General features: G+C 36.8%; 2 long non-coding RNA genes across 11 annotated transcripts in view; one reads left to right on the top strand and one right to left on the bottom strand.

Annotated features, from left to right (window-relative positions):
* LOC111924909 (uncharacterized) overlaps positions 1-11,378 on the bottom strand; it is a 47,780-nt gene extending 36,402 nt beyond the window's left edge. Inside the window, exon 1 of the long non-coding RNA XR_002861909.2 lies at positions 9,167-11,378. This is a non-coding gene — a long non-coding RNA (uncharacterized LOC111924909). The remainder of the gene's footprint in view (positions 1-9,166) is intronic.
* The window catches only part of LOC111924908 (uncharacterized), a 171,156-nt gene that overhangs the window by 137,496 nt on the left and 19,973 nt on the right, over positions 1-13,687 (top strand). For all 10 annotated transcript variants that reach the window (XR_015286943.1, XR_002861900.2, XR_015286942.1 and 7 more), the window contains one exon: positions 7,232-7,284. This is a non-coding gene — a long non-coding RNA (uncharacterized LOC111924908). The remainder of the gene's footprint in view (positions 1-7,231; positions 7,285-13,687) is intronic.

Genomic DNA, 13,687 nt, shown 5'->3' with positions numbered 1-13,687 from the left:
AACTCAAGCCTTTTTTTAGAGGGTCTAATAGTTAATTCTGGTTTTGTGCTGCCAAAAAAAACCAAGGTGCTTATTTAACAGACACAGAGATTTAAATTACTATACTATCTAATATATCTCTTTGACTATTACACTTGAATAGAAGCTATAGCTTGAATTGTTTTTAGTTTGATTGTTAAATGATTATTAAAAATCTCAAGACATTTTTATAATGACGGGGAAGTCCCATCCCTTGATGTGTTCAAGGCCCAGTTGGATGGAGCTCTGAGCAACTTGGTCTAGTGAAGGGTGTCCTTGTCCATGGCAGGGAGGTGGAATAAAATGATCTTTAAGGTCCTTTCCAACCCAAACCATTCGATAACTAATGCTATGTATTCTGGAGTGGAAGTAAGTTATAAATCACATGGTACAAGTAGACTTTAAGTTCTTTTCCAGTGAATTACACAGACTATTTTCTGCTTCTTAATGATGATATATTTTTCTGAGTCAGCTACACTTTTTTCTCTATCCAAGTTCCTATAATAAGAGCGAGAAATTTAAAGATACCTCTTTTTTTTTTTTTTTTTTTATTTTGGAGGTATTATGTGTTTCTGGCTGGTGTTCCTGCTCCAGAGAACTATAGTCTTATTTACTTCAGCAGCCAGGAATCATGAAATCCTAGGACAAGAAAAGAACTTCAAGAAATCATCTCATCCCTTTTGTTTGTTTGTTATGTAAAGCAAACACCATTCTTTGGTCTTCTCTACTCTGAATTAAACTACTCATTTCCTTTAGTCTTTGCCCATAGGCCATGTTTTTAAACCTCTGATCTTTTTTTTTTTTTTTTGCCAGACTCTCTGCATTGATCTATGAGTTTATTGAAGTATACTGCCCAGGACTAGACACAATATTCTGTCTAAGGCCATAGGGTTGAATAAAACATTGAACAAAGAAGAGGGATTACTTCACATTTCCTTCCAGTCATAGTCTTTCTTATACATCCTGCTGTACAGATTCTGAGGCATTTGCCTTTTCACAACAGCATGACACTGTTGACTCATGTTCACTTTGTGACCCCTTACAATCCTTCATTTATTTTTTTTACAGAACTGTCTGTAGACAGTTATTCCTCATCCTGTATTTATGTAGTTAATTAATAATGACTAAGTATGGGATCTTACTTTTACCACTACTAAATCTTGTAATATTTTCTGTCTATATCTCTGATTTTTTAAGATCATCTTGAGTTCTGTCTTTGTCCTCTAACATTCTTTTGGTCCCTCCCAATAAATGGTATCTTTTAACTTAATAAGCCTGCTCTCTTTTCCTTCTAGATCATTAATGAAAATATTGAATTGTATCAAACCCAAAAGAGACAGGCCATTAGAATGTGTCCTGTTAAGTATCTATTTCTGATGAATAACAAATTGAAAACATAATTACATTGTCTTAATATACAAATATAATGGTTGACTGAGAACTGACAATATGGTTTTATTGTATCAATTAAAAATTTTATTGTAATTTGAGTTCAAAAAATGGATAATAAATATTCTTACAAAAAGGTACATGCATTTGTGCAATGAAAAGATTAGTTTTCTAATATTTATTTCTGTCTACACATGCTTTTTTAGGGTTGCCACAGATTTCATCCATGACCTCAAAAAGCATGCCATCAAAACTGATGTTGAAATCTATACAATTTTGTGAAACATTTTGGTATTAATAAACAGCTATTAAAAAACAAAAAAAAAAAGATAAATTTTGAAAGGTTCCAAGCAGCTGTAATATCTGTAACTGAACTTCTGATTAGCAAAACCTTAGACTAGGTTGAAGAAAGTGCAATGTTATTTGACAAAATAAGATGGAACTGAAAAGAGAAAAAATGAATTAATTTTCAAGGAAATCTTTCCGACAATAACATCAATGGCTCTGAGCTCTCATGGGAAGATATGGAAAATTCTTTGTGTTCCTGCCCATGGCAAGGAGGTTGGACTAGAATTTCAGGGCCCAGTCTTTTTTAGACTTAAACAGTCAAGTATCCAAAAGGGACCAGCTGTGCCGTGACAGGCAAGTGAGCCCATCTGAGGTCACACAGAGAATTAATGCAGACACTTCACAAGTCTATAGCTGCTAGAACCAAGGAGCACATGACCTCCATTAGGCACTGAAAAGAAGGGAGTCAATTCTCCTGAGCTCAATATAGTTCAGTGCCTGAAATTGTCCACAAGGCTTAGTACACAGCAGATTTTGTTTTAATTTTTTTACTGGTTTCCCATTGTTAGGAATTTAAAGCAATGGCACTTTTTTGTTTGTTTGAGGTAGTCTAGTTTGCATAATAGTATATTTATTATAAACCTTTGCACAGAGAGAAAAATTTCACTATTTAAGTTTAAAATAAAATAATTCCTCTTTGAGGAGAAAGAAAGAGTAATGAGTACAATATGAGTGACTGTAGCTTGAAGAATCTACTTTGAATATGAGAAGGAATAGAAAACAAATAAGATCTTTTCATAAATGTCTGTTACAAGTTGTCGTCAATTTTTCACTTTATTTACTCCTTGCAGGCAGTAACCCTACTCTTCCTACTCTTTAGATGTTATTTTATATTGCTAGTAATAAAGAACAAGAGAGAGAGCAAACCACATGTGACAGATGGTAAAGGCACACTTAATGTGCTATTGGGAGAACTACTGCGGAAATGAGGACTATTCAGGACCATACAGTGGAAAGTTGTACATTACACATAGGAGGACAAAGCTTTTCTGATTTAAGGAGGTGTGAATTTAGCCTAGCTCCAGATTAAGCACGGATTTCTAGAAGGAGGTCTTGCAGGGTTAGAGATCTGCAGCTAGATGCTAGAAAGAAGGTGGTGAACTATGAGAAATACATGCCACTGACCTATTTTGCAGCCCACCCCCTCCCTAGCAGCAGAGATTCTGTCACTCAGATGTAGTCATCAGTTTTGGCACAGTTCCTCCTGAAACCTCAGGATTCACCTTTAAGGAGGGAGACTGAGATTTCTGCCAGCTAGAGGCAGCTATTTTGGGTGAGGTTGAGGCTGCTGGCAACCCATAGAGATGGTTTTCTTTGGTGGCTGGGTGTCTATTCCTGCACTTTTTCATACTATTTTTGTGCTTGAGCAGTGTGTATCTGAATAGCCTCTGAAACTGTGTAAGAAAAACTCAGCCCTGATTTTGATTTTTGTAATTAAACTAGATTTGTATGAAGAAGAAAATGAGAATATAGATAGAAAACCTAAGGAAAGTTTTCACTGGGAGCAGTTAGTATATAGGGTCTTTTGTTCATATTTGTTTTTCCTGACATGGACATTAATCAATTTCCATTGCTTGGACTAATTTAATGTCAAGTTTACTTAATTTTGTTTAATGTACATATTTTTTAAATTATAAGGGAAATTCACACAAATTGAATAAGAATTTGTCCTCCTTCCTGAACCCCACCTATTTTCATGGTAAGCTGTCCAGGAAAATGGCTGTATTTTGCTAAGTATTTAGATACAGTTTGATGGAGTAGGTCTGATCTCAAGCTGGACCCTAGACACTACTGTAATACAAATAATAAAAAAGATTTTGCCAACAGAGAGGGTATGTATATATTTATATATGAGGATTTCTCTCCCATTTTTATTCTTTCCTTTAGAAGTTTAGAGGGTTCTTTACTAGTCACTCAAGTACTAAATATTTAGCATCAATTCATATGAAAGTTGCTTTGATCTTTGTGTAAATAAACAGGCTCTGTTTCCCCCATAGGACTCTTTCTTGAAAATGATTTCTTTCATCAAGTAGTTTGTTGCATCTCTGTGAACATCAATACTGCTTCCATCAGAACTTCAAACAAATATTTCCTGCACATTTACAGGAAATATATTAAACACTATAAATGGCAGCCTGCCTTGCACCTGATTCAATAGTTAAAATGTGGCATGAGCGATGGAGTGACACCGTGCTCTTCTGGCATCATGGCAGAAAAGTGTCATACATGGGATGTCTTCTATAGCAATGTGAACAATACATTTGTAGATGTAAACACCTCTTCTTTATGCAACCTGAATGTTTAAGCATTGATCGTACAAATCTTGCAATTATGGTTTGCCTTTGATTATCGATAATCATCCTGGAAAGTCCCAAAGAACAATAAGAAAAACTAAGATGGTAATTCAAGTACAGATCTCTTATAGATGGGAAGAAGGTAAGCAAAAAGAAATGCAACAAACTGGGAAGAGAGGGAGAATAGAAATCCCATCATGGGGTTAGTTTACCTCTGCAAAATTTTCAGCAGAGTACGTGTTCTGTCCCCAAAATAGGTTGCATTTTCTGAGGCTTCACCTTTGTTACATGTGTAAACTTGTGTCCAGAATCTGGTCTTCAGTATCTTAAATGAGGTATATTCGGCAGCAAGCCATAGATGACTCTAGAAAACATAATTTCAAAATGTGTTTTCTGCAGAATAACTAATTTGTTGAGTCTCTGAGAAAAAAATAAGTGGTTTTAATGAGTGATTGTTTTCCCAAGCTGTCTTCCTGGAACTAATTTGTATGATTGTCCTCTTCACCTTGTTATCAACTCTTCAAATTTTGACTTATCAGGAGGATATTTTGAAAGTTTTCTGTAGACATCTTGCTTTCTTATAGAACAAACCAGCCCTCTGTGAAGCCAATTTTCATAGCTTTACTGGCTTTGAGTGCTCTTCTTTGCACTTAGAATGCTCTGAAATTATTTTAATTGAATCAAAGTCATAAATTATAATGTCTGGGAGACACTGCAAAGTAATTGTTTCTCTTTGTAATATTTACATTCTAACTCAGTCATCCTCTCCAGCATCCTGTTTTGGAACTCCATTTTGGCCATGTAATTCATTCACTTCACAATCAGTCAAGGCTCTGCTATATAATTCTAATTTTGTTAAGTGATATGAATATTGAACAGCTGAGGTTTATTATCTTTGAATGAAAGCACTCTTTATTCTTCCTGTCTTAAGACTCAGTTAATATTCTGAATAAATACACAGTTTCCAAATAGGTACATAATTGGCCTTTAGTTAATTGTCAGCCAAAGAGATTAGGGAAACTCAAGCCTGTTTGATCCTGCAGATCATTTGAATCTACAAACAATTTTGGTGCTTTCCAGTTTCTCTTCACAAGAAGCAGCTTTTTATTTGTCACTGTCCAAAAGGGGAAGTTCTCTAATTCCTGAATGAGCTGAGACACAGAGAAAACATGCATGCTTTTACAGCATTTACAAACTTAACAAACACAACTTATAAACCTTCACTATTTCTAATTCTAGACTATGTAGATAATTTCTATATGTCATATTAATTCACAGTTTGATTTCAATGTTTAGATACTTTATATTACTTGGACAATGAATGACTAATGGATCCCTACAGCCTTGACAACTAGACTAAATCCTCAAAAGATTAGAAAGCCGTGGAGACTAGACCAATATTGGCTCCTAGTCATCAGTCCAGGAGTAAGACTTACATAATGTTGAACCCATTTCGAAAAGGGCTGTACCAGAAGGCTAAATGTGCTATTCCCAGACAGAATACTAAAAGAGAGTAGAGGCTGACATTTTTTGGATGCCCTGTCTTTAAAGCAGACATATGCATTCATCATTATTTGAATCACCAGTAAATGGAGATAAGACTTCAGGACTGCTGAAAGAGTATAGTGGGGTTATCACAGCTGAGCAATAAATGAGACATTGCACTATGCAAATACTCTGTTGAAAATCTGAAGATTTTTTAGCACATATAAGAGATTTAATGGCCTCAAATACTGTTAAGATCAAAGGACTTTTCCCACTGTAGCAAAAAGGGCAAAGAAGCAACTGTTGATCTGCTCCCTCTACCCCCTGCCTGAATATACCTCCTGGATTCCCAGAATTTGGATGTGAGTTAAGCCACCTGATTCAAGATAAGATAAAGGTGGTACTGTTATCCAATTATCTTAGGTTTAAGGACAATTAAGCCTGGAGGAGAATAATATGCCCACAAGGAAAGGCAACTCCGCAGCTGCGCCAAAAATTATCCCTGTCTGGGTCTGGCAGACGGAAGCTGTAGCTCACTGACTCAAGATGTGAGGTCCAACTCAAAAAGGGAGGAAGACTGAGCATGGGACTTAATAGTATTGGAAGCAAGGGAATAATTTAAACAATAGGATAAAAGAAGCATTAGTCAATGAACATTAATTTCTTTGCTAAAATGTATAAATGGTGGGAAGATTTGAATGACCTTGGGATCCCTGCTACTGAGAAGACCAGGAGAACCGACAGGATGTCATCTGGATCCAAGGGTGGTGGAACATTTTCTCTTAATCTCTCTGATATTATTTCTTTCCCTGCTCTCTTTTTTTCTATTTCTTTCTATCTCTCTCTACTACTCATTAATTATTATATAAAATCCATACTATTGGCTTCAGCATATATTTCAGTCTTGTTTGCACCTTAATTCAGGCAAAGTCATCTCTCTAATAATTGTAAAATCAGATTTTAACAGCATGTTATAAAGTTCTGTTCCCTAGAGCAATTAGAATTTATAAACATTGTCTCACTGAAACACTTGGAAACACAGACCATGATGTCTCTAACAGTCTTGTGATTCATAAACTCTTGAATTTTATCATGAGCAGGACATAGCTCTAGAAGAAGTCTTGGGCTGATCTAGGAAAATAATCCCAGTCTTCCTACAGCAGTGTATTTTAGGGCCTTGATATCATTCTGCAGTCTGTCTCACGAGTTTTGGTGATAGCAAAAGTAAACATGACCTCACTTTCTAGAGTTGTGTAAAATGTAATAATGAAAGCACATATCTATTAACTTGTCAGTTCACAATCCCTCGTTTTAGAAACAATCCTGATAGGAAGCTGACATACTGACATACTTGACATTAACTTGAATGTTTGGAGTTCTTTAATTTTCCCTCTGATGAGTACTTTTAAAAATCTGTGTGTGCTATTTGCTCATGTTGAAGTCTGTGACTAAAAATGTATGTCACTAATGGTATTAACATGTAATCAAAAGCATTGTCATGGTTTGGATTATGGTTGGTTAAGTTCCAGAGAGAGTTTTGCAAGCACTATCACTGTACTGTGCAATCTCATTTATCAAAAGAACATTGTTTGTACATTTATTAAATAAAAATATGATATGACTGAAAAGTTTCATCAATTTTGCCTTATATTTCTTTAATTTCCACTGTTTTTTGTTTTTTTTTTCTTCTTCTACAGTATTCTCCCAGCTGCTTCTGCTGACCTCTGAGTATGAAAACAGTTTCAGGCAGGTAAGTAAAATGCAGTGAAGATTTACTTTTCAGAAAGACATAGGAGTTGGGTTTATTATTTGGAAGTCTTTAACTAAAAAATTAATCTGTTTAATTTTTCAAGCTCTTCTTTGCAAAAAAACCTGTTTTTTACACAGTAAATCTCCAGTTAACCTGGTTTCTGAGGCCACTTAACCTGCAGCAATTACACTGATGGGCCAATGCTGTCTCTGGGATAACTCTATTAAGAGCAGTTAGATTACACCATTTTTGGATTACGTTGTGGTTGTTTTATCAATAGCAGGGGAAACAATTCCTCAGTATACTTCTGAAAAGATGCAACTTTCTCAACATACTGGATGCAGGGAATCCAAAATGGCAACAGTTTCAAAAATACATCATGAGAGAGGGAAAGAACTCCCACTTTTCAGTCTCCTACGTCCCTGCTGGTCCCTCCCTCTCCTAGTGACTTCTCAGTGCCCTCCTTCCTCCTCCTCCCCTGCTGCTGTCAGCACTGAGAAGTAAATGGGTCAAGCCAGTGGGTCACTGATGGTGCAGAATGAACCTCACCATGTGTTGCCATGAGCCATACAGGATTACATGCTTAAGTTTCTCAAAGCCTGTTTTATAGGCCCTAATAGAAATCTGCTCTTGATAAGACAAAGGAAGGAGTGAGCCAGAAACAACGTACATATTTTAAAGATGAAGATGGTTTTCCACTTATAGATGTAAAGAAAATATTGTAAAGAAAATTTCTAATGGCAGCCCTTCTGAAAGGACTTTCAAACAGTGTTCCTTTTTTCCTTCTCTATAAAGAATAAAAGAACTCTCCAAAGTCCAGCCACTCACAGATCAGGATACTCGTACTAAAAGGGAAGGAGATCAAATCTTTCACATGTTATTTGGTGTCAGCCCCATCACGTTATGTAACATGACTGCCTTGTCACAACATAATGCACTGGGGAGGAATGACAAAAGGCGTTCTTCACAGCTACATTTGGAGAAGCCACAGAACTTCAAACAGGCAACTTAATCTCTTTTCTTGTTAAAGGACTTGCTCTAAGGACAGATTGAAAATGTGCTCTTTTCCCAACTGCATCTGTAGAAATACACACGTTCTTCAAACATCATATATATGAGCATCATAATACATAATGTCTTTACACAGGAAAGAATGGCTGAGTATAGGTGCATACGTCTTTTGGTTTCTATGGGTTAATATAACAATCAGGATGGTATGTACAACATATGAAGTTGCACATGCTTAATATCTATGGATTAACTTTTGGGATTACTCTGAGTGTGGTGATCCCTAGTGCAATAACTAGTTTAATAGTTTCAGTTCAAACATTGAAGTTTCAGCAACTTATATTTCAATTGCAGTCATCACAATGTGAGAGTGTTGCAGTCAGCAACCTCAGGATCTCGTCCAGGGAAGCAGCAGGATTCTGGGGACCAGCATGAAACACCAACCGAGACGGGCTCCCGTTCATGAAACCATTTATTCAACATGGGAACAAAGTCAGGTCCAGAACAGAGAGCCCTGAACAGAGGCACAGCAGGGATTTTTGAGGGACAGAACTCTCAAGGGTCCCCACCTTTGAGGGTGGAGTTCAGGGTCAGGGACCAGTAGAAGCACAGCAAGGGAGAAACCCCCAGGGACTCAAACCAAATCAGAGCACCTGGGCCACCCTTCACAAGGGGTTTGGGGTGGGACAATGTAACTCTTTGTCTCCCCTGAGGCCGCTGCCACATGAGAGCATTTGTCAGTGGCCATTTTATCTGCCCCACAGTTCTTGTCATAATGGTGACAACTTATTTTCCTGATCCATCAGAAGCCCGCCCCTGACCATTCTTTTCTGAGCAACTTTGCCCTCCCCTTTTTCTCACCTGTTTTACCTACCTGTTCTCTATGCTCTTCTCAGCAGTCACTCTGGATCTCCTCTCCTCAGGTTTAAAGGCTTCAGTAATGGCCTTTGTGTTAATTCCATGCAGTACGTATCACAGAAGTGAGATGAGAGCATTAGCAATGGAGGCTGACTTGAATCTACATCAGGACTACAACACTTGAACTTGGTTTCATCTAGTGCTGATGTACTGAAGAGCGCCTGTTCCTTGGCAGCTGCATGGTCTTGTCACCTTTCACTTATCTTCCCAGCAGTGTTGTGTCCTTTGTCACGCTGAACTGCCGTTTCTGGAAATGTCACTTCCTCAAGCAGAACAATTATGGGTATAATGTATCAGTGCCAAGAATGAGTGATTCAGTAATTCACTGGTGCTTGAAAATGTCAGTTCTAGAAATACTCATGCTTTCCTTAAGTTCGATTGTGGCTCAGGCATGTTAGTCCAAAAAGAAGGGACTCGAAAAGTGAAAGAAACTAGGGAAATACAGAAAATTCTCTATCATTGCCTTCCATCACTATCTAAGCCTTAAAAATACAAAATACTAGAATACTTGCAGAACATTTTGCTTTTGCTTTTGAAGAGTGAAAATTAACTAAGTTTCAATTTTTAGTTTTTTCATCACAAAGGTCATTTGACTGCAGGCAAGTTGTTTACGAGACTGAAGCTCATTGCTATCAAAGTGAGTGATTCAAATAACATAAGATCAAACCTGCTTGTTTATTTTATATTTCAACTAGTTTAGATTCAATGCTAATTTTCTTTCCTTGAAACTTTGAAATCCTTTCGCATTAAGAAATTAAATTTTAAAGGGAAGATATAGTCAGTGGTCCACATTTTAGCTTTCAGTATGACTGTTAAAAATAAAAATATAATGATAAAAAAATGCCTCTGTATTTTCTTTCTAACTTGAGGGGAGGGAAGGGAAAGAAAAGTCAATACTTGGCTGGAATCATGAGCAGCTTGTTGGCTGAGTAAATCAGTCAGGAGCCCTGCAGCTGGTCAGCTTCACCTCACTGATAAATGTCACAACTCACTGCTGTCAATATGAATTACCAGGAAAGGTTTCCTAGGAACTAAGGATGAGGGAGCTGTTTTCCTTTGAATTAATTATATGGGCCAAAATAATACTGATATAAGATTAGAATAGGCTACTCTAACTAGGCAATTATTTAAATGAACCCTGAAATCAAGACACACCATGGAAAATACTGCAGGTCAGGTTAGGGAATGCAGAAAATTTGCAACTTTAACAAAAGCTTGAGAGATTAGAACATGTTAAATTGCAAAGCGAGTTTGCTTAGGATTCCGTACTAGGAAAGGTATCCAAGGAATTGTGAGCTTTCTATGTAAAATGAAAGGAAGGCAAGCACTCTTTAAAGTTATTCCAGAAAGATTTCTTCCCAAGTCACTCACAAGGTGCTAGTGCAGCTCCAGCAGACTTCCTCGTGGGAGGGCACATGGGCAGCTCCCCCAGCACAGCCTGGTCCCACCACCTGCACTCTGGAGAAGGAGGCACCCACTGAACGCAGGCATTTTGTGTTGTCCCTCTGGAATGAAAGGAGGACTGTGAAAACAGACAATGGTCCCAAATTCGTTTCAGTCACAGAGAATAAGGAGCACCCGCCAATCTCTGAGCCGGCTGGGCGGTGAGCACGTCTGACATTTGTTACCAGAAATAACAGTGAGTGGGTAGCTGCCTTAAAACAGAATAATGTGGATTTTAATCGCTTCTTCTACACCTTGTCCTCATGTATTGTGTGTTATGCTGCACCCAGTTGTTGCCATTGGACCTGACAGGATGTTGACATGGCAACATGTTATTTGGGACAAAACAATAAAGTGGTAACAAATGAAAAATGCTATTTTTATGTATCTGCAAAGCATATGTCCATATACCACCAGCAGTCACTATGCTGGTCAAAAAATTGAATTCCTTTTTCACAGAAAATCTGGACATAGAAAATAAGATGTTATGATCACAGATAAGGAAAAAAAAAAAACCATAAAAGACCAAAACAAAAACCTTCTTGCAAAGAGGAAGACTTTCTGAAAACTGAAATGGGACATTTATTTTAACTAAAATTCTTAATTTAGCAATGATGAATTATTTTCATTTCAATAATACCAGCTATTTTTATTCAGTGTGACAGAAAATAGAACAGAACAGGGTAAAAATATATTTAAAAAGGTGTTTCTATGTCTTTTTTTATTCTGAGCACTACCTGAAAAAACTCATAACTAAACAAAATGTTCACTCACTCTGGATGTTTTATTTTTAACACAGTTTAAGAAATACTACTGTATTATTAAGGATACAAAAATAATAAGAATCAGATGCATGATTTCTAAATGAAGACTGTCAAAGGCTTCAAAGAAGATATGTAAAAATGAAACATTACAAAATCATTGTAAATTTTCTGAAAAGAATTCTTGGTGGCATCAACATGACTTTGTGAAGCATTTTGATTTTGAGTGCCTTAAACAATAGAAAATTGTCCTGTCAAGTCTTTCAAGCAACCCTCTATATCCTTATGTAAAATATGGTAATGCACTTAACATTTAATCCAGCATACCTACTTAAGCCACACATTTCCCTACAATATTCAAATCAAACACCAAGTCAGAAAGCATATTTCCACTTCATTAAAATAATGCTTTTTGACTTTATTCAAATGAATCAAGGAAATAATAAAGTTTTAGGCTTTCTTCCCAATTTGAGCACCAAAGTGGACAAGCACATTATTTTGATTATAGCAAAATTTCATTTCTCAGTGCAAATAAATGTTCCAGCACTGCATTGAAGAAGATAACAAAGGATGCAAAAAATAATGTGTAGTAAGACAATTTGCTTGACAATATATCAGGTTCTGGTACACTTAGGCCATTTCCTTAATTATCTATTAAAACTATCTGGATATCACCTTTGATATGACATGGAAATAAGCAAGATAAATTATAAACTAGATATGAACACAGTTTTTGCTTAGTGCCCTGGGGCATTTCTCTGCTACCATATACTACTACCAATTCACTGCTTCTCTCTGTTATTTCTGGGAATTTAACAGTCCAGTCAGAGGCATAGAACAACTTGGTCCAGGCTGGCACCCCTGAACACCTGGCATATGGCACATGGGTGTTTCTGTAGAGAAACATGAACACTGGCATTCCCCAGCAGGTGTCAGGTTCTTTATGGTCCTGCAATAGAGCATGCTGATATACCAGAGATGCTGAAGTATAACAGACAGAGCTCATTCCTTCTCAGCAGAATCAATGTGTGTGCTCTGTAGGATGCCAAAATCTTTATCTCCACCAAGTTTTGCAGTCAGAAAAGCAAGAACTCTGTCTGCACACTTCACTGGCCCATTAGATGGTAGCAGCTACTCAGCTCCTCCTTTTTAATTAAATTTGCATCTACCCTGACCTGATAATGCAAGGTATTTAGAAAGGGATTGTAAAAACTACTGAGTAGGCAAGTATTATGTTTCCTTTGTGCTGCAAGGTAAACAGAGCATACATGTTAAGCTTGCTCAGTATTTTGGCATGTCTATAAATCACACTACAGAACTTTTAGGCTGGACAAGCTGTATAGCTGAGTAGGAAACACCAGATACTCATTATTGGAGAGCTTTGGAAATGTAGTGCTTTATTCAGTTTCTTTTAGTTTTTTTTTGAAACTAGGAATATCTAATCTTAGTAGGAGATCAGGAATATGTAACATTGGTTAGCACCTGGTGTGATGCTACATCAAGAAAAAACAAGAATGATCCATAACTGAAAGATTTTTTTTTTTAATTACAAGTTTCAGCTTCTTTTCTGTCTTTATTCTGCTCTTTCTCCAGCAAAACGCTTATTCCCGCATGTGCATTTACACAATAACCGTCTTGAGAAAATTCTTACTCCAATAATTAGCCTGTTGGGAAATTAGTTTTATGGAAGCCAAGGATACTTCCCTGCATTCTAGATGACAAGGATACTTTTTTTGGAAAGATATGTCTACAAGGCATGTGCAGGACAGGCATTCATGTCCTGATGTTGCAAACCATCTCTGTGGAACCACACCAAAAAACACCTATGGGAAAAGTGTTTGTGAACTCAGAATGTGCACTGCTTTAGGAGTAGGGAGAGGAATTTTTGAGGACAGGTATTACTATGTTCCATTCTATATTTCCATTTGTTTTAAAGTAAGGTACCTTAACTTAGTTATGTAATAATGGAAGTCAGTTCAGGATCCTTCCCTTGTCTATGCTTTTTATGATCTACTCTTGGGGAATGTAATCGCCAAAAATCTTTTCCTTTTACTCTTCTTAAAAGCACAGAAATGCTTTTAGCTCCTTCCAATAATCTCATTACTAAAGAAAATTGTATTGAAGAAAAAAGTTAAAAGTATAAGAGTCTACTTCCAAAACATGAACACACTTGAAAACATATTATCATATTATCATGACTGTTATTAGGAGTGTATGAGGGATAGTAACCTGTTTGATGGATGCCATCCATATTTCTGTTTGTAAATTGCTTG

Source organism: Cyanistes caeruleus, chromosome 1 (assembly GCF_971803275.1).
Source record: "Cyanistes caeruleus chromosome 1, bCyaCae1.hap1.1, whole genome shotgun sequence".
In the NCBI taxonomy this organism is placed as follows: domain Eukaryota; kingdom Metazoa; phylum Chordata; class Aves; order Passeriformes; family Paridae; genus Cyanistes; species Cyanistes caeruleus.
This window is presented reverse-complemented; position numbering and strand designations above follow the sequence as displayed.